This window comes from Kogia breviceps, chromosome 5, assembly GCF_026419965.1.
Source record: "Kogia breviceps isolate mKogBre1 chromosome 5, mKogBre1 haplotype 1, whole genome shotgun sequence".
Classification (NCBI taxonomy): Eukaryota; Metazoa; Chordata; class Mammalia; order Artiodactyla; family Physeteridae; genus Kogia; species Kogia breviceps.
In genome coordinates this window covers 75,974,370-75,998,289 of record NC_081314.1, presented here as the reverse complement: position 1 = coordinate 75,998,289, position 23,920 = coordinate 75,974,370, and positions in this window count along the sequence as shown.

Genomic DNA, 23,920 nt, shown 5'->3' with positions numbered 1-23,920 from the left:
GGTTAAATGAATTAACATAGCTAAAATATCTAGACTAGTACCTGACAGAAAGCTAGTGCCCATTCCTTTAAAATTATCCAGGGGCTTCCCTGGTGGCAGAGTGGTTAAGAATCCGCCTGCCAATGTAGGGGACACGGGCTCGAGCCCCGGTCCGGGAAGATCCCACATGCCACGGAGCAACCAGGCCCGTGAGCCACAACTACTGAGCCTGCGCGTCTGGAGCCTGTGCTCCGCAACGAGAGGCCGTGATAGTGAGAGGCCCGCGCACCGCGATGAAGAGTGGTCCCCACTTGCCGCAACTAGAGAGAGCCCTCGCACAGAAATGAAGACCCAACACACCCAAAAATAAATATAAAAATAAATTAATTAATTTAAAAAAAAATAAAAAAGAAGATACCAAATTCTTAAAAAAAAAAAATAAAGAAAATAAAATTATCCAGGCAGGATGGCATGGTAACTGGGGCGGGGCGTGGGGGCGGCAGGCCGACCTATGTTTGAATCCAAACTCTGTTCTTCACCAATGGTGTTACCTGGAGCAGTTTGCTAACCTTTCCAAGTCTCAGTCTCCCCATCTGTACAATAGAGAAAAGTCATTCGTGTTGCTACCAGAGGGTCTTCAAAGAAGCTAAAATGACAACCCTCAGATAACAAATGAACACGTGTGAATGATTTTATTTAATCTATTGTTAATGAGTGAACTAGAGAGATGTTACAGTTGGTTCAAGGGAGAATCCTAAAAACAGACACGTGTAGATCAGAAATCTTGAAATGCATTTTCAAATGGACACAGTGAACTAACGGGCTTTTGCACAGGGAATAGGGGCTGCCCAGCTTATTTGTGTGTCCACAGTCAAGAATCCCTTTGTGTCCTCCTCAGTTCCCTACAACTTATAGAGCTGCAGAAAGAGCTCAGAGGCTGGAATCAGGTAGCTAGGAAGGGTGTGCTCTAAACAATACGTACTTTTCTCTTAGAGATACCCAGTAATAATTTTTGCTTATTCCAGATTTCCTTATCGTCTTGTCACCGAATTGGTCAACTGGACCTGCGTTAGGGTCCTAGCCCGGGCCGAGACTCCCTGTCCTGGCCAGGGAGATTCTTTTTCCTATCGTATTCATGTAGCCAGTAACAACGAAACCGGTGCTGAGACTGGAACAGCACAAGTTTTATTCAACGGGCAAAGAATGGAGAATCCGGAATGTAAGTTCACAAAGCAACTTCTCAACCCAATTCTGGCGGAGACGCCAAATATATAGGGCGGTCGAGGTAAAAGGGAGGGAATTAAAAAGAATGGGAGGGAGCTTCCCTGGTGGCGCAGTGGTTGAGAGTCTGCCTGCCGATGCAGGGGACACGGGTTCATGCCCCGGTCTGGGAAGATCCCACATGCCGCGGAGCGGCTGGGCCCGTGAGCCATGGCCGCTGAGCCTGCGTGTCCGGAGCCTGTGCTCCGCAGCGGGAGAGGCCACAACAGTGAGAGGCCCGCGTACCGCAAAAAAAAAAAAGAAAAATTAAAAAAAAAAAAAGAATGGGAGGGATATTCATGAATTATCTGAGAACAGGGGTGTGATTTGGACCCAGAACTGTTGCAACTCTCCTTTTCAGTCCTTGTATGGGCTTTTCCTGTTGCTGTCATGGCAACTGTCAACTGCCATGGTGCTGGTGGGTGTGTCATTTGGTTGCTAATGTATTACAGTGAATGTGTAATGAGGCTCAAGGTCTACTGGAAGTCAAATCCTCCACCATCTTGGGCCTAGTTGGTTCTGACCTGTTCTTGTTTTTTTACTTCCTGCAACTTCCTCCCGAAACTTAGATAAGAATAACTGGTTTCTATTTAAGGGCAGGTCAGGGGTATGATTCTGGGGCAACAGCCTCTCACATATTCATACGTACGGGATTAGAAAAAGATAGATGGATATGTGAAACAAGCAAGTTGCTGAATAAGGTACGATCCTATTTTCATAAAAACAAGCGCTGTGTGTGTGTGTGTGTGTGCGTGGGCGCGCGCATGTATGCACACGAGTGGGTGTGTATATATAACACTGATTAAATTCAGACTAGTGTCTGGGAGAATACACAGACTGCACACATGCCTGCTTCTGGAGGGCAGGATCGGGACTGGGATGTGGATGGAGACTTCCATGGCTCACTTCCTAAACTTCTGTGTCGTTTGAATACAAACCAATACCTGCTTCACAGTATACTGTGACTGAGGATTGTCTGAATGAGAAATATGTCTGTCGTGCTTGACGCAGTGCCTAGCTTTCAAAAAATGGTAGGCTTTGTGATTATTATTAATGTACATTCGAAGAGCCCAGGGCCCCCAGGCCTGTTCTCAGGAGGAAATGACCAAGAGGAGCAACCACACTGCTGCCCAAGGGCCTCTCCTTCTGAGAGAAGCTAGTTTTGAAATCCTGGGCTTGTATTTGGGGACCCACCTGTGTACCCCTCACCCCCCTGAGGGTTGGAGGGCGCCTCCTTCCTGAGTTATGGCCTGGGGTGGCTTCTGTCTGCTGTGTCTCCTCAGCCCTGCTGGCAGACACGTGCTCAGGCCCACCCCATGTTTAGCTGTGACAAACTCCTGGACCACAGGAGGAAGGCCTGGCTGGGCCAAACTCTAGACAGAAGGGCTGCCTGTACCCAGTACCCACCTCCTGCCTAGGCTGGGGCCTTGGCTCTATATGTGTACAGTTAGCATCCCCCAGCCAGGGGGAGGTGGTGCTGGTCACAAAGTGCAAAGAGACAAAGTCGAGTTTTTGAGGATCTAATTTTAGCTTCTGACTCATCCCTAAAGGACAGCCTTGGTACCCGGGAGAGGAGTTGGGAAGGGCTTAGAACACCTGACCCCGGTGCAGGTTTGGCCACTAACTGGCTTCATCACGACGGACTGAGCCTTAGTTTTCCCATCTGCCCAATGGGAATAAGACTAGTATTTATCTCCAGGGGCTATTGTGAAGCTCAAATGAGGTAGTGTCTGTGAAGGTGCTTTGTGAGCTGTGAAGTTCTGTAGAGATTTAGTTTTGGTTGATGCAATGAGGTACTGCAGGAAGCTAAATATGCTAATAATAGCTAAATAATAGCAAATGTTGTATGGCACTTACCCCATGACAGACCCTGTTGTAACTGCTTTACATCTATCTAGTCATTCAATACGCACAGCAGCCCCACGAGGAGTGTGCAATTATCCAATCCCCATTTGACAGATGAGAAAACCAAGGCAAAGAGAGATAAGTAGCTCCTCAAACCTTCCCATGACGACAGGCCACCTGGACAGAATCCTTCCTCAGGGAAGCATCTCATCACCAAACCCACACATGCAACTGGGTTTTCTTTTCCTTTCCTTTGTAGAATATTTCAACATATATAAAGTAAAAAGAATAGCAGAATAAAATCACATGAATGCTCATTACCCAGCTTTATTAATTACCAATTCATGGCCAATTTGCTTCATCTTCATCCCCTCCTCTCCCTAATTTATTCTGAAACAAATCCCAGATATGTTGTGTATATGTATTTCATTTTGTGTTTCCACAAGATAGAGATTCTTCCAAAAACTTTAACCTTAAAACCATTGTCACCTAGAAAATTTTAATAGTCGTGTCATCAACTACTCAAAACATTTATTTGAATTAGGACACAAATAAGGTTCATATATTGTAATTGGGTGATAGGTCCCTCGAGATTTTTAAAATCTATACGTTTCCATCTCCATTTTTTTTTCTTACATTTTGTGTGTTCATTATCGTTGTTTGAAGAAACCAGGTCACGTGCCCTATAGAGTTCACCACAGTATGGATTTTGCTGAATGCACGCCTGTGGTTTGTTTATGGTTAAGGTCCTTCTGTCCCCTAGATTTTCTGTAAATTGGTTGTTTTGTCTAGAGGGCTGCCCAGATTCAGTTTCATGGGTTTTTGTTTTTTGTTTGTTTGTTTGTTTTTCCAGCAAGGGCACTTCATGAGTAGTATCCTTTTCCTCCTTCCAGTCCCCCAACTATTGGTTTCTCTTCTTCCCAGTATCTGGGATGCTATCTTGAAAGAATGTGTCCTAGGAGTAGGGACACTGGGATATAATGGGGGCAAAACTGAGACGGAAATGGCTCAAGACAACATCTAGAAAACTCAAGGTCTTTACCTGTATCCACTGTTTAGTTAGAAAGTTCCCCTTCATCGTAATAGTAACTATTACTTCTTGAGTGTTTACAGTATGCCAGGCACTGTTTTGATTGCTTTTAATGTAAAGCCTACTTTATTCTTCTCAACAATGCTGTGCAGTCAGTACTAAAAGTATTATCATTTAGAAAAGGGGAACCAGGCCCAGAGAGATTAAATCACCTGCCCCAAATCTCACCATGGTGTTTGCCAGAGAGAACAGTCCTGTCTCCAGGAGGGCTTGACTTAGGGACTTTCATCATCAACACATGGTGAAACGCTGTATTCTCACTCTGATTGACCCTTTGTGATCTCAAAATAGTGTGTCAACTACAAATTCTTCTTTTATCTTTTAGGGAGTTTGCCTCTGGGACAGCTGCTCACATCCAGATTCCTCGTCTCAAGGGCCCCTTGTAGACATAAGAATTATGCTCTCTTGTTAGGCAGTACTTTGCAGGCTAGATTAGGGAACATGGCCCATCTGCCTGGAGCCCTTGCCTTTCGAGCCCTTTCCTTTCTCTTGATGCTAGAGGACTACAGAGATGCTTTCCTCTAAAGACAATCTGTTCGACACTGGTATTTTTTTGACCACTTTACAAAATACCCACCCCTTACCCCACCTGATAAAACCAATTCCGTCCTAGAGTTGGAGCTGGTCCTAGAGTTGGAGCTCTTCCTACCTAGCCCTGGGGCTGTGCCTAAACTGTGAGTCTTTCTGTTTCACCTGCAGAACCGGTTAATGATCTTCGTATCTTTCAGGGAGGCTCCTCACTGGAAAAGGGAACGAATAATATATCATGTGACAGCTTCAAGAACCAGACCTCAAAGTTCTGCTGGGAGCCAAACCTCTCTGTTCCAGAGACATGGATCGTGGGCCTTCAGCTGGGGTGGTGAGGGGGCCGTGGACAGTGGCAGCAGCAGGCAGGGGCAGGGCCAGCTCCATGATTTGCAGGGTTCATCGCGAAATCCAAACTGTGGAGTCACTTGTTCAAAAATTATCAAGAATTTCAAGACAGTGACAACAGAGCGTTAAACTAAACATGGGGCCCTTCCAAGTCTTCCCTCACTGGTACTTCGGGACCCATCCAAAACACTTTTATAAAAGGTGTGATGTTTGTAAAATGAGACCAGCTAGGCTGGCTTGTATGAGCTACTACTTTTCATTGTGCCTCAACTAACTCTGACCTGTGGAATATTCCAGACAGAGGTATGGCGGGAACAGACAGAGAGTATCCAGGGGGAAAGTCTTGGGTGTCTGAAGATCACACCATGGCAAAAATGGCCTAGCAGTGATTTCTGCCTCAGAGTGAGTGGGTGAGGGCAAGTAGAGTGTGAAAAAGTACATGTGTTGAGTTAGTTATACATACAAACCATAGAAAGTAAAGCCCCACCTGAGGGGGCTTGGTCTATTCAAGAGGCAGAGAAGGTTAGGTGAGAAAGCCTGGCACAGTGTTGGGTTAGAGAAGGTTTGGAAACCGTGCCTTTGATTCTTTTTGAAAAACAGCAATGCAAGGAGAAACATTTGTAGGTGTTTATGAATATGAAAGAAATCTGGAAATGTGAAATGACAGGTGCCGATGAGGTTTCTTTGAGAAGAACCCACAGCGGAATGGAAGCAGGGCACCAGCCTGCCACTTCCCTTGCAGAGGAGAAGTTGGCTGCTCTATGAACGGGGCCATACCCAGAAGTTGGGGGGCAGGAATGTCTGGAGTTTGTGCATCAGGCAGTTTTTCCCCAGCCACCTCTACAGGATGACAAGACACTTCTTCCAGAAAACCTGGAGATAAGAATTCACACTGCACAGCCCAGGGGCACCCTTCACCTTCTAGCCCAGCAGGGGGCTGTCCTCCAGGGTGTCTTTCCCATGCCCTGCGATGGGACCAGTACCCCACTGGCTATCTGGTGCGGCTCAGTGTCACTCTCCTGCAAGGTGGAGGTGTTCTAGCAAACAGTGGCTTTCCCACTGGTGGTCAGTGCGGTCCCCCTTCGGACACCATCTTGTCCTCCCTGCATGGCTAAACGACGAGGGACGACTTGTGTCCTTGTCTCTTTTCTGCTTCACCCTACAGCATGCCACTGAGTTCCTACTAGGAGATGAAACTAGCTTGGAGCAAGATCACCCTGACTCCAGCAAAACTTGGTCTTCCAGAAAAAGTACTTAATTTAGTTCTAATGTTCACTTAATCCTTTAGTCTGGCTACCCTTTTTCCTGGCCGAGTGGTAAGTTACTATGATTCTCATTGAAAGGCTGAGAATTGCAGAGATTAAGAGCATAGAGCCTACACCCAGACTGCTGGAGGTCAAATCTCACCTCCACCAATAACAGCTGTGGAAACTTCAGTAAGTCACTGAAACTCTCTGTGCCTCAATTTCCTCATCTACAAAATGGGGATACTATGGGTTGTAAGGAGAGTTGTATGAATTAATACAAGAGAAGTCCTGTCGTGGAATAAATGTTACTATTATTATTAAATGAGAAGTATGATTAATTAAATAAATATGTACAATTACTATTAAATAAAAAGATGACTTTACCAGTTTCTCGATGGCACCAGTACTTACATGGGGTAATTGTTTGGCCTCTGACTGAAATACTGAGTATTACTACCTAAAAGCAGCTTCCTAAAATTGGCTCAAAAGTCAGTATCCCTGTGTCCAGATGAGCAGATTCTTTCTTGCTTCGAAAGAAAAATGAAAAGGAAAGAAGTGATTTCTTCTGTGGGGTTGGATGCTGTCCAGAACCGTATGGCCATACTTTAAATTGATGAATGGCTGAATTGCCGGCAGAGACCCTGACAGGCGGGGACTGCTGGGATGTTAAAAATAAAATGATAGAAAATGAAGACAATTCAGCTGAGTTTCCACAGGGGCATTTGATCCGACCAGACTTCTTGCCAGAGCAAATGAGACCAGAGTGAGCTAACACCTGTAACAACATCGCCGTTGTCACTGCCTGAAGGGCAGCCACTGTGAGATGGAAAAGGAAATAAATAGTGGGGGGAGGGCAGACAAAAGAAAGATGCAGGCCTGGGGACCTGAGCGTTCATGCCGCTTTCGAAATGACAATGGGGTTCTAAAAACTGAGCACCACTTAAAACAGGAAAAGAAGAAGGCTTCCAGCCTGTAAAGATGCTGACCGGCTCCGGCCCTGGCCCTGGGTCAGCCAGGTCTGGACTCATCCATGTCAGCGCTGTGTGTCACCCACTGGGTCCTCTGGGCTTGTCTCCCTGGGACAGGCTGCACTCTGCTCTCTTCCTGGAAGCTGAGACTCTGACACTGTAATTAACTACTACAGTTATGGGATGTTTAAAATATATTTTTATTATAAAAAATATGTGTTTTTTAAAGAACGCTTAGGAAATACAGAAAGTAGAAAACAAGAAGAATAAATTTTTCAAATCTCACTACCTAGAGCCAACATTTGTTAAAAGTTTGGGGTTTTCATACAGACTTAAAAAAAGTCAGAGTGATATGATTAAAAATATATATAATAGTTTGATTATAGCCTACTTAATATTATTTCATAATCATTCTATATAGCATTATAAAATTTTATAGATATAATTGAATGAGTGTACAATAGTCTATCAAATAGATTCATTATAACAACTTTTTTTTTGTGTGTGTGTGTGTGTGGTACGCGGGCTTCTCACTGTTGTGGCCTCTCCCGTTGCGGAGCACAGGCTCCGGACGCACAGGCTCAGCGGCCATGGCTCACGGGCCCAGTTGCTCCGCGGCATGTGGGATCTTCCCGGACCGGGGCACGAACCCGTATCCCCTGCATCGGCAGGCGGATTCTCAACCACTGCGCCACCAGGGAAGCCCTATAACAACTTTTTAAATAAAATGACATTTTGAATATTTCCTTTTTACTAGTATAAACAATAATATGATGAACACTTTTTAAATAACTTCTCTATTGAGGTAAAATTCACCTACCATCAAATTCACTTTCTAAAGTATGCAATTCAGTAGTTTTTAGTATATTCACAGTTATACAACTATCACTGCTATTTAATTCTAGAGCATTTTTATTAACCCCCAAATAAATCCTGTACCCAATCCTCCTACCCTCTAGCCCCTGGAAACCACTAATGTACTTTCTATTTCTATGGATTTACCTATTCTGAACACTTCATGTAAATGGAATCATACAATATATGGTCTTTTGTGTCTGGCTTCACTTAGCATATTTTCAAGGTTCATCCATATTGTAGCATGTAGCACTACTTCATTCCTTTTTATGCCCAAGTCATATTCTACTGTATAGATGTACCACATTTCATTTATCCATTCATCAGTTGGTGGACATTTGGGCTATTTCCACTATTTTTGCTATTATGAATACTGTTGCTATGAACACTCATGTACAAGTTTTTGTGTGGACATATATTTTCAGTAATCCTGGAGATATACCTAGGAGTGGAAGTGCTGGGTCATATGGTAACTCTGCTTAACTTTTTGAGCAACTGCCATTCTACATTCCCGTCATCAATGCATGAAGTTCCCAGTTTCTTTATATCTTTGCAATCTCTTATTAATTTCTGTTTGTTTGCTTTTCACTAGCCATCCTAGTAAGTGTTAAGCATCTTTTCATGTGCTAATTGGTCCTCTGCATATTTTCTTTGAAGAAATGTCTATTCAAATTCTTTGCCTCTTTTAAAATTGTGTAATTTTTATTATTAAACTTAAAAGTTGTTTTTATATGCCGGATGAAGTTTCTTATCAGATATATGCAGAAAATTCAAATATTTTCTCCTGTTCTGTGAGTTGTCTTTTCATTTTCTTGATAGTGTCCTTTGATGCACAAAAGTTTTAAATTTTGATGGAGTCCAATTTATCTGTTTTTTCCTTTGGTTATTTATTCTTTTGGTATCATATCTAAGACTCCATTGCCTAGGCCAAGGTTGCAAAGATCTACACCTATTTTTTTCTTCTAAAACTTTTATAATTTATTTATTATAGGGAATTTGCTCATGAGATTATGGAGGCTGGAAAGTCCCAAGACCTGCAGTCAGCAAGCTGGAAACCCACAGAACTGATGGGGTAGTTCCAGTCTGAGTCTGAAGGCCTAAGGACCAGGAGAGCTCGTGATGTGAGTTCCTTCCTGAAAGCTGGCAGTTTCCCAATACAAGAGGAGCCAATGCTTCAGTTCGAGTCCAAAGGTGAAAAAAGACAGATATCCCAGCTTAAGCAGTCAGGTGGGAGGAAAGTCTCTCTTACCCAGTGGAGGTCAGCCTTTTCATTCTATTCAGACCTTCAAGCAATTGGATGAGGGCCACCCACATTGGGGAGGGCATTCTGCTTCACTTGTCTCACCCATTCAAATGTGAATCTCATCCAAAAATACCCTCACAGAAACATCCAGGATAATGTTCGACCAAATATCTGGACACCCTGTAGCATAGTCAAGTTCACAAGTAAAATGAACCATCACACCTAGGGTTGGTGAAGGCCTAGTGGTGACATTTGAGCTAAGAGTGGGAATATTGGGGGAAGAGATTCTGAAGTAGAGGGAATAAATTCTGAAGTAGGAATAATCCATAATATTCCAGGAATTGTAGAAGGACCAGTGTGGTTGGAAGGAGATGAGCAAGGAGGAGAGGAATCTGGAGATAGGGGCAGGGCTACATTGTGTGTGGTTTGTAGACTGCGATTAGAAGTTTAAATTTTTTTCTAAGTAAAGTGGGAAGGTATTAGAGTGATACAAAAAAGATCAAGGTTATGAAATGAAAAGGGTGTGTGTGTGTGTGTGTGTGTGTGTGTGTGTGTGTGTGTGTGTGTGTTTATGTGCGTGTGTGTGTTGGGGCAGGGAGACGGATTGCAAGGTCACGATGATGGCAGCTTGAATTAGGGTGGTGGCTGTAAAGGTGATGGTCAGAGGTTGGATATATTTTGGAAGTAGAGCTTGAAGGACTTGTTAGTGGATTGCATGTGAGACATGAAGATAATAGATGAATGAAGTATTACTTCTAGATTTTGGCCTGAGTAACTGGATGGTTTGGTACCATTTATCAAGATGGGGGAATGTTTGCTGGGAGTTGGAGTGAGGAGTTGAGTTGTGGAGAAAATCAGAAGTTCTCTTTTGGCCTCATTAAGTTTGAGTTTGTTGCCTCTGACTGGAACTCAGGCCTTCTAACCAGAACAGGTGTTTTTCCTACAATGCCACACTATTCATCTGTTGACTAAAAAAAGATTCACAACATGAGAGCTGTGGGTTAAATTTTATTTGGGGTAAAATTAGGGCCATAGCCCAGGAGACAGCCTCTCATATAGCTCTGAGGAACTGCTCCAAATGGGTGAGGGTGGGATCAGTATATATGTGATTTTGGTGAAGGGGGAGATGTGCAATCAAGCACACATGTTGGCACAGGGTCACTGCTAATTTTGAGAAGCAGATGTTAATGATTTTAGTGCTTTTCTAGATATGAGAAAATGCAAGAAATTGGGCTCATAAAATCTTCCCCTGAAATATCTAACTATCTGAAGGCCTGCTCTGCCAGTTTTTCTCAGAGCACAGAGTGCCTCATTCTTGATCTCCGCCCTGAACTCCTTTCAGGGTGTGTTGAAGGTTAACAACTGCAGCGACTAGTGACTTCATTGTTATAGAACCAGATGGCGAGTGACAATTTTTAGTCCACATATCCATTCAAAATATACGTATTGAGCACCTGTGTGCAAATTTCTGTTCTAGATGTTGAGGAAAGAGCCCTGAGCAAGTCAGACACAGCAGAACTAGCTGCTGTTTCTTGAGTCTCTGCTGTGTGCTGGGCATTGTGCAGAATACAAAATGAATCAGACACATCTCCATCTCACCAAATGCTTTCAACTTAATTGGGTAGGTTAGGCAGAGAGACAAATAAATAACAGTTGAAAGCCATAAATACATTTATCGAGTACCTGTTATATTCCAGGCACTCTGCTAGCCATGCCACATGCTGGGAGTATAAAGATGAATTAAGATGCAGGCCTGTTCCCCAAAAACTTACACTCCAGTGGAAGAGACAGACACCTTCAAGTGGAGGAATGACTAGATGATTCTAATCCAATGTGGTCAATGACAGGGTACTGTGAACTCACAAATATGCTGAGCCGAGGCCATCATCCTGCATGAGGGTGGCCACCTAGAGGAGATAATAATTCAGGTGAGTCTTAAAGGATGAGTCAGACCGAGAGGATCAAGGCATTCCCCACTAAGGGACAGCACAAGAACGGAACAGCGAGCTGCCAGAGAGTTTTCAGCAGAGAAGTGAATGGCTGGGCTTGCATTTTGTAGCTTCATATATGTATGTCAGTGGTGGTTGAAATGCGGGTGGGGGGAAGGGGAGGCAGGGAAAGACTGGAGGCAGCAGTGCCAGCCAGGAGGATGTGGCTAAGGATACCATCTAAGAGAGGAAAGATGGGAGCCAGAATGAGTGACAGGTGGTGTTCAGCATGGCGAGGGCTCTGCCCTCCTGCAGACCTGGAGAGTCAGTATGGCTTTCACCAGTGAGGGGAACTGAGAAGGGCCGAAAGGAGGACTCGGGGGACTCAGCCCTAAAGTAGATCAAGAGGCTGGCAGAGAAGTTTCAAGTGGAAGAGATAACAACCAACAGGGACTTCCCTTCCCTGATTAGCATTTCACGACATCATGTAATCCTCCGGGTGCTGTTAGGCACACACCCCATTTCAAACGCAAGGAAATGAAGGGTCAGAGAGGTTGAGTGACGGGCCTGAGGTCAGACACTGCACAGTGGTGGGGTTTTTATTTTGTCTCCCCTGCTGTAATGGGTCAGAACCAAGACAACACCACACTGAGAGAGATCCTTGGCTTTATACCCCAAGACCCCAAGGAGCAAGAACAAGCATGAGGCTGGGCAGAGCCTGCCGAGTTCCTGCCGGGCACTCAGGCTTCTTCCAGCCCAGCGGTCCTGCCCTCACTCTCCAGAGACGTGTCTCTCGCCTTCTCTGACCCCGGCAGGCCTGACAGCCGTCAAGCTCATCACCTCTGAGATCAGAAAGACTGGGAAGTAGACATTAGTGGCTGTGAGCTGAGGAAACACACAGAACAGCAATTAAAGTGGCGCATGGGGGTAAGCTTGCCTTTAATGGTTTGCAGCTGCAGAAAGCATTCGCCTCCCCCTTCGGGCTCTGCCCCGCTGCTGCGGCTGCCTGTCTGTATTTCGCATCCTGACCAATTAGATCCCCATGTGTGCTGCAGGCGTGAAAAAATAGAAAGTGAATAATCCTTCATTCTCTGCATAGCGAGCAGCTTTGATCCTCTGGTGTGGGGGCCCTGTTCCATCGGAAAATGCACCTCTTCTCAGTTTTCTTTTTTTTTTTTTTTTTTTTTTTTAACTCAGTTTCCTTGTTTCAAAATGACATTGACCTCCACCCAGAGACCTGTGAAATGACCACAATTCATCTTCAGACCCCTGTGATCAAAGCTGGGTTGGGGTTTTTCTTCATCTCTTTTTTAAACTCTTGCTACACAGCCCTTCTTTCCTCACATTGGTTTGCTGCCAATGTTTCCAGGCTGAAATCAAAAGGAATAGTCTATTAATATCAGGCTCCTGCAACAAGGCCACCATTGTCTGCTTCATTTCAGAGTACCTATGGTCCTCTGATGAGAGGGAGAGATGGTGTGTGTGTGTGTGTGTGTGTGTGTGTGTGTGTGTGTGTGTGTGTGTGTGTGTGTTCAGATAAGCAGTTTCAAAATAAGCAGGAAGAGAGGGAGTTAATCCTGGTTTATTTCAAATGTGAGATGAATCTCAGTGACTCTGGCTATAGATTCAAATACTGATCGCCTGTTCGACTTTGAAAGCATTAAGATCTCAGAAGCATATTTGGTAGGAGACCTATTTTAATGCTATAAATAAGGTTGTGGTGAAGCTGCTTGTGGTGGTGTAGGGGTACAGGCAATAAAGGAGGTGGTGGTGAGGAGGAAGGGGAGCTAGAGGTGGTAGGGATGGTACTGGTGTTGGTGTGAAGAGATGCAGGTAGATCAGGCAGAGGGGGTGCAGGAGCTGAGTGGTCATAGTGATGATGGTGTCGAAGAAATGGAGGATGAAGTGGCTATAGAGGTAGTGAAGGAGAAAGTAGAGGAGGTGGTTTGGTGGTGAAGATGAGACAGGTAATGGAGGGAGTGGAGGAGGAGGTGAAGGATATGGTCATGGTGGGAGTAGAGGCAGTGGTGGTGAAGGATGTGGAGGAGGGGATGCAGGGTATGGTGGTGGAGTTGGTGGTGGTGGAGGTGGTGGTGGTGGTGGTGATGGTGGTGGTGGTGGTGGTCGTGGTGGTGGTGGAGTTGGTGGTGATGGTGATGGTGGTGGTGGTGGAGTTGGTGGTGATGGTGGTGGTGGTGGTGGAGTTGGTGGTGATGGTGGTGGTGGTGGAGTTGGTGGTGGTGGTGATGGTGGTGGTGGTGGTGGTGGTGGTGGAGTTGGTGGTGATGGTGTGTATAAAGGAAGTGGAAAAGGAAGTAAAGAGGTGGTGTGGGAGGTAATGGTGGTAGAGGAGGAGGTGAAGGGTGAGCAGAGTTACTGAAAACAAGAACCAGCTGCTGTCTGTGCTTCCATCATCCTGTCTCAGCAGACCCCACAAGCTGGGAAGACTCAAAAGCCAATCCCATGAATCCTCGGTTTCACCCAGGTGTATGTAGATCTTCTCCTCCTGCTTCTCTGGGCAGGTTTTATGTGGTGGTCACTCCCAGTGGAGGGCTGCTTGGATAGCCCTTGTTGGAAACAGCTCTCCCTGGATCAGTATCTCATAGACATAGGTCCACATCATCCAAGTTCATGACATGCATCCACTGCAGTGTAAACCTTCTGGGAGTGGCAGGTAGAGGCAGGGAAGCAGTGGGGTAGAGATCAGCTGGATCACCCAGATCGAATATGCTTAGGGCTCTTGAGTGAACTGCATGATTCAGTAAGAAAAAAGAACTGGAGTCCTGGGGCCTGGGGCCTAGCCCTGCCTCCGATAGCCGTATGGCCTCCAATGGGCCACTTTCCTCTCCATTCGCCAGTCTCCCACTGTGTGAAATGAGATCATTGAATCAGAAGAGTTCTGGCAGCTCTGACCCTTGTCCTCTATTTTGAAGAAATTAAGGCAAATATTAGAGCTTTGCTTGAGTTCCATCCTGACTTTCTGAGGATGGAGTTTTATTTCCCATTTCTTCAGTTTGGGTCCTTTTCTGAAGGCAGAACAGAGTGGCCCTTAATTTACCTGTGTCAGCCTTGGGTAAGTGGGTGGGTTACATGACCCAGTGCCTATTACCCTCAAGCCATCACCAGAACCAGGTTCAGATCAAAGTCAGACTGATTCTTCCCATACCTGCCTTAGAGGAAAGGTCACAAGTTCTGGTGAGAGGGTTCCAAAGTGGCCTGTTATCACCTGTCATTGCACAATGCCAGAGATGAGAAATGCAAGTCAGAGCCCTAGAATAAAGCCAGACTCTTCCAGACCAGAGAGTAAGCAATTGACCTCGGTCTAAGAAAGCTGGCAGAACCAGAGCAAGGGAGGGCATGGGGCAGGAAAGGCAATCTAGGGGGCAGATTCTTTGCTGCTGATCAAGAGTCAGGATAGCTGCTGGTAGTGAACTTTTCCACCAAAGGACAAAATTGCCCTTATCAGGATGCAGCGGTATGGCAGGAGCACTGGATTTTTAGTCAAAGACTTGGCATTGCAGCTTCTGAGACTTTGAGTACATCGCTTCCCTTTTCTAGACCTCAATTTCCTCCTTCCCGTTGTAATGGGACAATAATAACGCCAGCACCAATGTTGCCCTGAGGGTAAGATCACTTTGCAAACGGCTCAATATTTGATAAGCGTTAAAGGATTTTTATTCCCATAGCTCCCCTTGACTTTGGATTTGATTTGATGGGGTAGCTAGGAGGAAAGGTGAGCTGGATGGGAGCTGTTCTGACACACCTGAGCAGCCTGCGGCCATTGCTGATTTAATTACAAATTTCCAGCTGAGAGGGCACCACTTAGGCAATTGTAATTGAAATGTTCTCAAAGTGGCACTGGCTGTAACCCCATTTGAATGCCTCAAAAGATGTAATTAGCCAACTGAAGAGCCAGGCCTTGAAAGGAAGGGACACAACATTTCCTGAGTATCGACTACATGTCAGGCTGGGTGCCTTTCACGGATAATCGAGGTTAATTCTTATAAGGTAGAAATTATGATCTTTACTTTATAGATGAGGAAACTGAGGCTTGGAGAGATTAAGTGACGTACCCAAAGTCATAGTGCTGAATCTAAATTCAAACCCAGGTCTGTCTGTCTACATCACCATCATTCCATGGTGACGTCTTACCAAAACAAGTTGAAATCTTTCTCCGATTGATTTTTAAATAAGTCTATCATGGCTTGCCTGACTCTGGATCCCCGGAATTGACACTGGTTTCTGAAGGCCAGCTCCCCTGACCAGGATCAGCCACCAGGGAGGGTAGGAGTAACACTACGAAGGCAACCTTGAGTACTATTTCCCAGCATTAATCTCATTCCCCTCAGGAGGGGAATCTAAAGGTGCCTCCAATAAAAGCAAAGGGAAAAAAAAAGCCTTCCTGGACAAACTCCAAGGGGAAGGAACTTTATTGTTCTTGGTTTTATTTGCTCGAGGGCAAGAACAGGATTGCTTAAAAGCTTTGTAAATGGCACACAGGTGATGGAGTCTGGCTGGTTGGTGCTGGTGGCACTCAGGATATGGCAACCACAGGATGCTTAGTGAAGGGGCTCAAACATCCCTTCCATCTCCTGGGTCCTAAGATCATTCAGATTCAGAGCAGTGACACTTAAGTCAGAAGGAAGAGGATATGTGATGTGCAGGAGCTTCTGTTTAAATGGAGATGGAGGAGATGGAAGCACATAGCACTTTGCTTGTTCCCCCCTGTTGAAATGCTCCACTGCCCTCTTTTCCACATCTGGATCCTTGTCATCCTATGGGTCTTAGTTTAAATGTCACCTCCTCAGAGATGCCTTCTCTGGTATGATGATGATCAGATCCGAAGGCTGTCTTCTCCTAGTTCACCTTCCTTTCTCAGCTGGTCACAATTTATAATGATATGTTTCGTCATTTACCTGAGTAAAGTCTGTCTCCACACCAGACTCTTAGATCCACAAAGATGGGCACCACCAGTACGGTCTATTTCTTCACCATGTTTTACTGAGTGCTCAGTACATGGCAGGATGAATGGATAAGTGGAGTGGTTAGAACAAAGGAGTTCTTACGCGTGAAGGGGTGAGCTGCATGGGAAACCTAAGTATATGGAAGGAAGGGAAGGGAAGACCCAATTCTAAGCAGTTTTAAGAATAAGAACATTTATTGCAGCATCTAACAAGGAGCCTCGCAACAGGCGCTTCCAGAACTGACCCCACAGTTGCAGGCTGTCCTTGTAGACAGTGGGATTAAGAAAAGAACATACATTTTCACTAATTAAAGAAAAGTTTTGAATTGCAATTGTTCCCCAGTTCATTGACATAATGGTAAACCTTCATAGTTCAGAAATGCTAAGCCATTCATTAGATATCTGCTGTGAAATTAACCCCCAATCCCTGCAGCTGAGACATTAGACCAGGGCCCTTTTTCTAGAAGACTAAGTTAAAGAGGTTTGTGTATGGAAACCACTGGGGAGTGTCACCTATAAATGGCTGGGTGGTGAGACTTAAGAAGAACTAGGAGCCTCTCCTTTCCCATTCCCTACCCCCAGCCTTGGCCCAAGTCTTTCTGTTAGATTTCAGAAATTCCTTGATTATTGTATATTCCTTGGATTGTATACCCGGTTGCTTAATTGGCATCTCCATGGGCTGTCTAATAGACCTCTTGAACTTAAAGCATTTAAAATCAATTCTTGGTTACCTCCACCCCTATGAATTTGCTTCTTACCCAATCTTCTCCATATTGGGAAATGTACCACCATTCACCTCTTCTCAAGCCAAAATTTACGAGTCATGTTTATTTCATCTCTTTCCTTCACAGCCCACATCCGATCCAGCATAACTCATGTCAGCTCTGTCTCCAAATTACATCCCAAGTCCAGTCACTTCTCACAGTTTCCACTGCTATTGGCCTAGTCCTTGAACCCTCCTCTCTTAGTTGGACCACTGCAGTAGCCTATAAGTTTGTCTCCCTGCTGTTTTCTACTTGGCAGCCAGGTCTTTTTGGTCATCTGAAATGTGAAAAGATCATAACACTCCCCAACTTAAAAACCTCTAATGGCTTTCTGATGCCAAAGAATAAAATTCAGTCTTCCTCTGGGGCCTATGAGACTCTATGGGATCTGCCCTTTGCCTGCCTCACGGACTTCTTGCAAGCTTTGTTCTCTCTGCTCAGAGACTGACTGGGTCCTCAGGACCATCGCAGTAGTCAAGTCCGAAATACCTTCCCCAAGAACTCTGCAGGCTGACTTTTTCTTATTATTCAGGTTTAACTTAAATATGTCCTTCTCACAGAAGTCTTCTCTAACTCTTGATCAAAAATAGCCCACCCCTCCAGTCTCTAAGTCCTTACCATGTTTATTTTCTTCATAGCACTTTTCACTATTGGAAATTATTTTACTCATTAGTTTACCTTTATTATCTGTCTTCACAGCAGAATGTATGCATCATGAAGGCTTATATTGCTTATTGCTGCAGCCCCTACTCTAGAACAGGGTCCATATTTATAGGTATTCAGTGAATATCTGTTGAATAAGGACAAGTCTTAAGCCTTTAATCGCATATTAAAAACCAAAACTCTTTGCAAGAAGATAGGTCAACTTTTTTTTCAGGTCTTGGGAAGACCGAGACACTGTAGGAACAGAGGGCATCCAAAATATAGGTAGGTTGAAGCCTAAGGTAATATTGTAATGGGTGAGCTTAAGAGCATAAAGGAAGGATGAGGATGGGTGACTGGACAGGTGGTCCAGGATTTGGTCTTGGTTCAACCATGATAAATTTAGAGACTGAAGATCCTAGAGTCAAAAAAGAAGAAATTCACTCAAAGGTCTGCCCGGAGTCCTTGGATTTTTTTCAACCAAGTTTGAAATTTCAGGCAAGTGCTTCAACCCCTCTGGGCCTTAGCCTCTCAGAGCCTTGGGCTAGATGATCACTAAGGTTTTGGCCACCTGTGATTGCTCCATGTTCATTCAGGAAGTAATAGCCGAGCACCTCCCAAAACTGTATGACATTCTAGGAATACAGCAAAGGACAAGGCACAGTCCTTCTCCTCATGGAACTTCTAACACAGAAGACAGAGATTAGACAAATAGTTACACAAATAAGCATGTCATACAAATTGTGTTGGGAAGGGGAAGTAAAAGATGCAATGAGAGGTGATAAATGAGCACCTTGTGGGGATTGTAAGGTCAGATGGATCTATTCCCCCCAAAGAGATATTTTCTTAATATTAAAAATATTCAAACTTTGCGGGAGGGGACAAGGTGGCTTAGGGGAGAGTTTCTGGCTGAGTCCCTGATCGTGGGCTGTGCATCTGGGCAGATGCTTTCTCCATTGCAGTGATGGATCCCACAGTTCCTGGTACATGGCATGCGGGGTCCTCCTGGAGCCAGGAGGGTGTGCTCAGTGGTTCATCTCTGGGCCAAGGGTGGCTGGGGAGAAGTTCTCTGCAGTGTGAAGACTGGTTTTCCTCTATGCCACAGGTGAAGGTGAAACTTGGTGTTTTCAAATTTTTATGGCAGTCCCCTGACCCCACCTGGCCAAATCCCCACAGGCAGCAAATAGAAGTTGGAGGTGGAGGGACTGCCCATTCCTCCCCTACTCAGTGTGTGATTTTGTGGTGGGTGTGGATCCTGGTGTGTAAATTTATTTGTGCAAGAAATATCACTTTATTTTGTTTAAAATGATCTTGAATCTTCCTCTATGCCCCCATCCTTTCAGGTGGAGGAACTCAATCCCAATCATTACTGGGCTCTCTCCTCCACTTTCCCCAACGGGTCCCAGGGGAGGCTGAGATTCCCCAGCCCTCCCAGTCTTGGCCTCTCTGGGGCACTATGGACCCATCCCAAGGAACCTCGGCCACCTCCCCGAATGGCTGAGACCACACAGGACTCCAGGGACCTCTCTCCAAGTCTGGAGAAAGTTCTCATCTCTCTTCTCTCCTAGGCTGCTTTCAAAGGTCCCTCCAGGACACCTGGCATCTCTGTGCTTTGACTTCTACAAAAGACGACAAGAGACTAAATTTTCAGGTTTTGTTGCTTACTGCCTGCAGAAATCCCTGAAGCAGAACTGTCTCTCTGCTTGGAGAGCTTGTGGAAACTCAGGAAAAATGCATACAAAATTTATACTTTAAAAATTGTCCTGCCATAAGACTGAGGCTCTGCAATCAGGGAAAATCTGCATCTGTCTGAGTCTTGACTTTACCTGGGCAAATCGCCACCGCTTTAATCCTCATTCCTCATCTGTAAATTAGGGAAAATTGTAGTAGAGACCCCTTCATGGATATATATGCAATATATTTAATATATGCAAATATATTTGCATGCAAAATACTTAGCACAGGGTCTGACACATGGCAGATGCTCAATAAATATTAGCTATGATTTTAATAATATATTATGTTAGTTATAGTTATAAAATATACTGTTAATTATGATCCCCTAGCTTAGTGATCATATAGGTTTTATGGAAGGCGGTCTTTCCAGTGCTGCTAAGCCTTTTCCACCTACCCTGGACTGTGAACAGGGCTTGGTGAGGCCAGCGGTGTTTTCATGCTCCCTGAAGAGCAGGTGCAAGTCCAGTCACGACTTCTCCCGTCAACCTTGTCAAATCATAAAGAATGATGATCTGTCCTTGGAGGTTCATACTTTCCTTGTGGCAGCTTCTGAACTATACCTCTCTTGTTCAGGCAGATGGTTTTTTTCTTCCCTTTACCCTCTCTTCCCCTCCAAAATACTGCAAGTAAATATCATTTATATTGATTTTTTTTCCACCTACCCTCTGGGGAGCCCATTTCCACCCCCTGAAAGTCTGGGAGGCCAGCCTCTGATTATAATTTTTCCTAATGCTAAGTCAAATTTGTGTTTGTTGTGGCAATCTTAAATCTTTTTGAAAAACAGGCTCAAGTCTTTGGGACAGACTCTGACATGGGCTGTGTGCACATGCTGATGACAGAAGGGTGGAGCCAGGAGGAGAGCAAGGCTTCCATTTGTGAGCTTGGGCAAAGGATGAACCTCAGAGAAGGAAAGGAGGAGAGAAGGGGAGGATCCCCGAGCCTGAGGAGAGAGAGACAGAGAGGGACAGATCCACCGGATGAGGACCTGGCGAAAATGACACAAGGCCAGACTGCCTGTGTACTTTTCTGACTAAACTAAGAACATATTTGACGTGAGAAAAAAAAGTGTGTATAAGGAAAATGGATGAGTTAGTTGCATCTTTCCAAATTGAAAGCCAGACCCAGGAAATTTCATTCGGGAATTAAATGCATAGTAAGGCTGATTTCTTTCTGATTTTGAGTCATTCTGTAGATTGGAATAGATCATCTCTGCATGTATTTTCTATACTTTAAAGAAACAAGAAAAAACATTGACTTTAAGGGTTCTGCTGATAATATGTTTGAGGACTAGCTTTTATTTAGTGCCTGATGTGTGTTAAATATTTAGTAGAGGTTTTATAAATGTGTCTGAATCAACCCTAAAAATAATACTGTGTGGGAGACATTATCTTTGTTTCTTCCTTTCTTTCTCCCTTCCCTTCCTTCCTTTCTTTCTTTCTTTCTTTCTTTCTTTCTTTCTTTCTTTCTTTCTTTGTGCTTGAACTGAAGTAGTAGAAAGGCAAGCATGCCTACTTGGTTCGTAGTTAACACTAAGTTGAAAAGGCTTGCTAATATTTTAAACGAGGAAAATTCAAAGTGACTGATAAATAGATGGTCAAAGTTTGTTTAATAAGAATAATTTTAAAACTGTATAGCTAGGGAAAACAAAAGCAACTCTAGCAATATAGTGTATTAGCTGGAACATAGGCAGTATTTAAAAGAATGTTTCTAGAATGAACATGAATATGACACTTCTGATCCTATTGTTTAACTGGAAACCTAAAACCTACTGGGGGTTCTTAGACCAACAACAAGTTTTTTGGGAGGGAGGGGGACTATTTTTCTCTGTTCTAGATGTAGAAAATGAGGATCAGAGAGGTTAAGTAGCTTGTCCAAAGTCATGTGACCCGTAAGTACAGAAGCTGGATTTAAACTGGGCCTGGCTCAGGCCAACTGTCCTGTCCAGTACCTCTCACCAGACAGGGCCTGAGGATTCTCTCTCCAATGTTCTACCTCTTTCTTCTGCTTCCAAACTTCCACCATTCATGGAACCCATCCCTCAGGACTCCTCCCCTTTCTCAGCTGCAGCTGCCAAGGCATTGGCTGTAAACTTCCTGCTCCTTTCCCTCATCTCTCAGCAGCCCAGCAGGGCCAGAGCATCCCAGGTATACAACAAATATTTCTTCACCTGACAGTCTCCCAAGGATGTTGTTAACCCCTAGACAACAACGCAAAGTCTATTCTTCAAATTACATCAGTCAATTACTTTTTAGTTTTTGTATTTATCAAAGTTTTACATGCACATAATGTGGAGAGTCAAATCATTCTATGAGGGTTTCCTTTAATATGCTTGTGTTTCTCTTCTGATTTTCCAGTTTTAAGCACTGACTCTGGAATTCCCACTAGGAAAGATGAGTTTTGCTCTTTCATTCTCTGCCGTAGCCAGGACACTATCCCCCCTTACACGTACACTCCACTTCCATTCCACATCCTCCCAAGATTGTTAAATACTAATGTAGTTTATTCAGAATTCTGTGTTTACATTGTTAAAAACAAAATTCAACCTAGTAAATGTTAAAGAGCTTGCTGGATCTATTCAATGATTCATGAATCAGGCAGTATCCAGTCTAGCATTCCTTAATTCCTTTGTATTAAGCAATAATTAAAGTTCAAACTCTGCCAAAGATCTAAATCCCCTGCAGAGTTATTTGAAGGATCAGGTCTTCTATCAAACTCATCTCTGTGTGAAGCCCCTCCCAGAGTTCTGCCCTGCAGTGCTGGGGGTGGGGCCTCCACGCCTGGTCTTCCTCCTGGTACCCCTGCAGCACCCTGGGCTTCCTTTCTTTCCCCGTTGGAGCTCCTGCTTCCTGCAACCATGTCTTCCTCTTTCTTGGTTTACTCTTGAATTTGTGAGGAGCTCATTTCCCAGTAACTTCCTGAGAAAGGGGGCCTGCCGCCATGCGTTTTTAATCTCAGCATTCTCAGCACTTGGCATCATAGGTGCTCGATGAATGTTTGTTAAGTTGATGAAAGGATAAAGGAAGAAAGGAAGACAGGAAAACATCAGCAGAGAAAAAGTTATCACACATCTAAGAGATGAAAAGGAAACAATAGATGCTGATAACCTGATGTTAAATGACTGACCTAAACTTTTAATTTATGACTTACATAAGTAATAATGAAAGTTCACAAGAACCCCTGGATTTAGGAAACTCTTCTCATCTTTTCCAAAGGCAGTCTGGCACAGGGGAAAGAATATAGGCTGTGAATATGAATCACCTAACCTCTCCATGTCTCTGTTTTTCCATCCATAAAAAATAGGGATGATAATACTTACCTAGGAAAACTGTGGTGTTGAGTGACAACTAATAGTTGCTGAGCACTTTCACCTGTCATCCCATTAAAATGACATTTAAATTCAATTCAATTAAATTAAACCATTTGCCTGCAAAATACCTAGCTCAGTGCCTAGCCTGTTGTAGCACTTGGTGAATGAAAATGACTTCCATTCTTTCTCAAGGGCTCAGGGCTCTCTGAATTGCCAAACACAGCAATATCAACTGTGTTGAAAATGGTTTAAAAGCTTAGATTTGGATTCTGAAGCATGGTGAGATGCCCATTCTAATCTTGGCTTTCCATGCGACTCGCTGTGTGACCTTCGCAAGTCCCTCCCACTCTCTGAGCATCAGTGCTTTCTTCAGTAAAATGTGGGGTTACATGGATGGTGACTCAGGTCTCTCCCCAACCCCAACTCTGTCATGCTAGAATCTGGTTCTGTGAAATGTCCTTCCTAGAACCGACTGCACCCAGCTGCCGTGAGCATAGTTTGCCTACAGATAGATGCTATCTCTGGCCCTGGCACCGGCTCCTACAAGACTGGGGCTGTGGTAGGTGTCCTGAGGTTGACTGGGGAGAAGCGGGTACATTCTTCTGCAGTGTAATGCAAAACAGATCTGGCCTTGGCTCCAGCCAGCACCAAGGAAGTGGACGTCATTGTAAAAGCCACCTTGTCAGCGTCAGGTCAGAGTGATTAATGACTCTTTAATCCCACAGCAGAATACCTGACAAAGTACGCTTGGGCCAAAAAGGCAGAACAAACCTAATTAGCCTGGTCGATCCACTCACAAGGTGTGGGTTGCTAAGGATCCCAACAGCTTGGAAAGGAAGCCTCTCCCTTTAGGTCTGTGAAAGCATCAAGTGGCCACAATGGGGAAGGGACTCCATTAAAAGGAGGGGGCCGGCCAATGAATAAACATGCAGGTTACCGTGTTGATATTTCACTGAATGCCGTTCTGAAGTGGGGTGCTTGGGGCCTCCGAGGCCGGCGCCCCTGGTATTGTGCTGGGGGAGGGACTGGCCATTTGAAGTCAAGGTGAGGACATACTGGGGGCAGATGGAACCTGCTTTGTTTGTGAAAGAGTTTTTCTGCTATTTATGCTAATGAGTGGGAAACACTTCTCAAGCATTTCAGATGATTCTGTAATGAGGCCGGGCAGAATGTGCCAACATTGTTGGCCCAGGACGATTTTAAACTCCCACTCGCCACA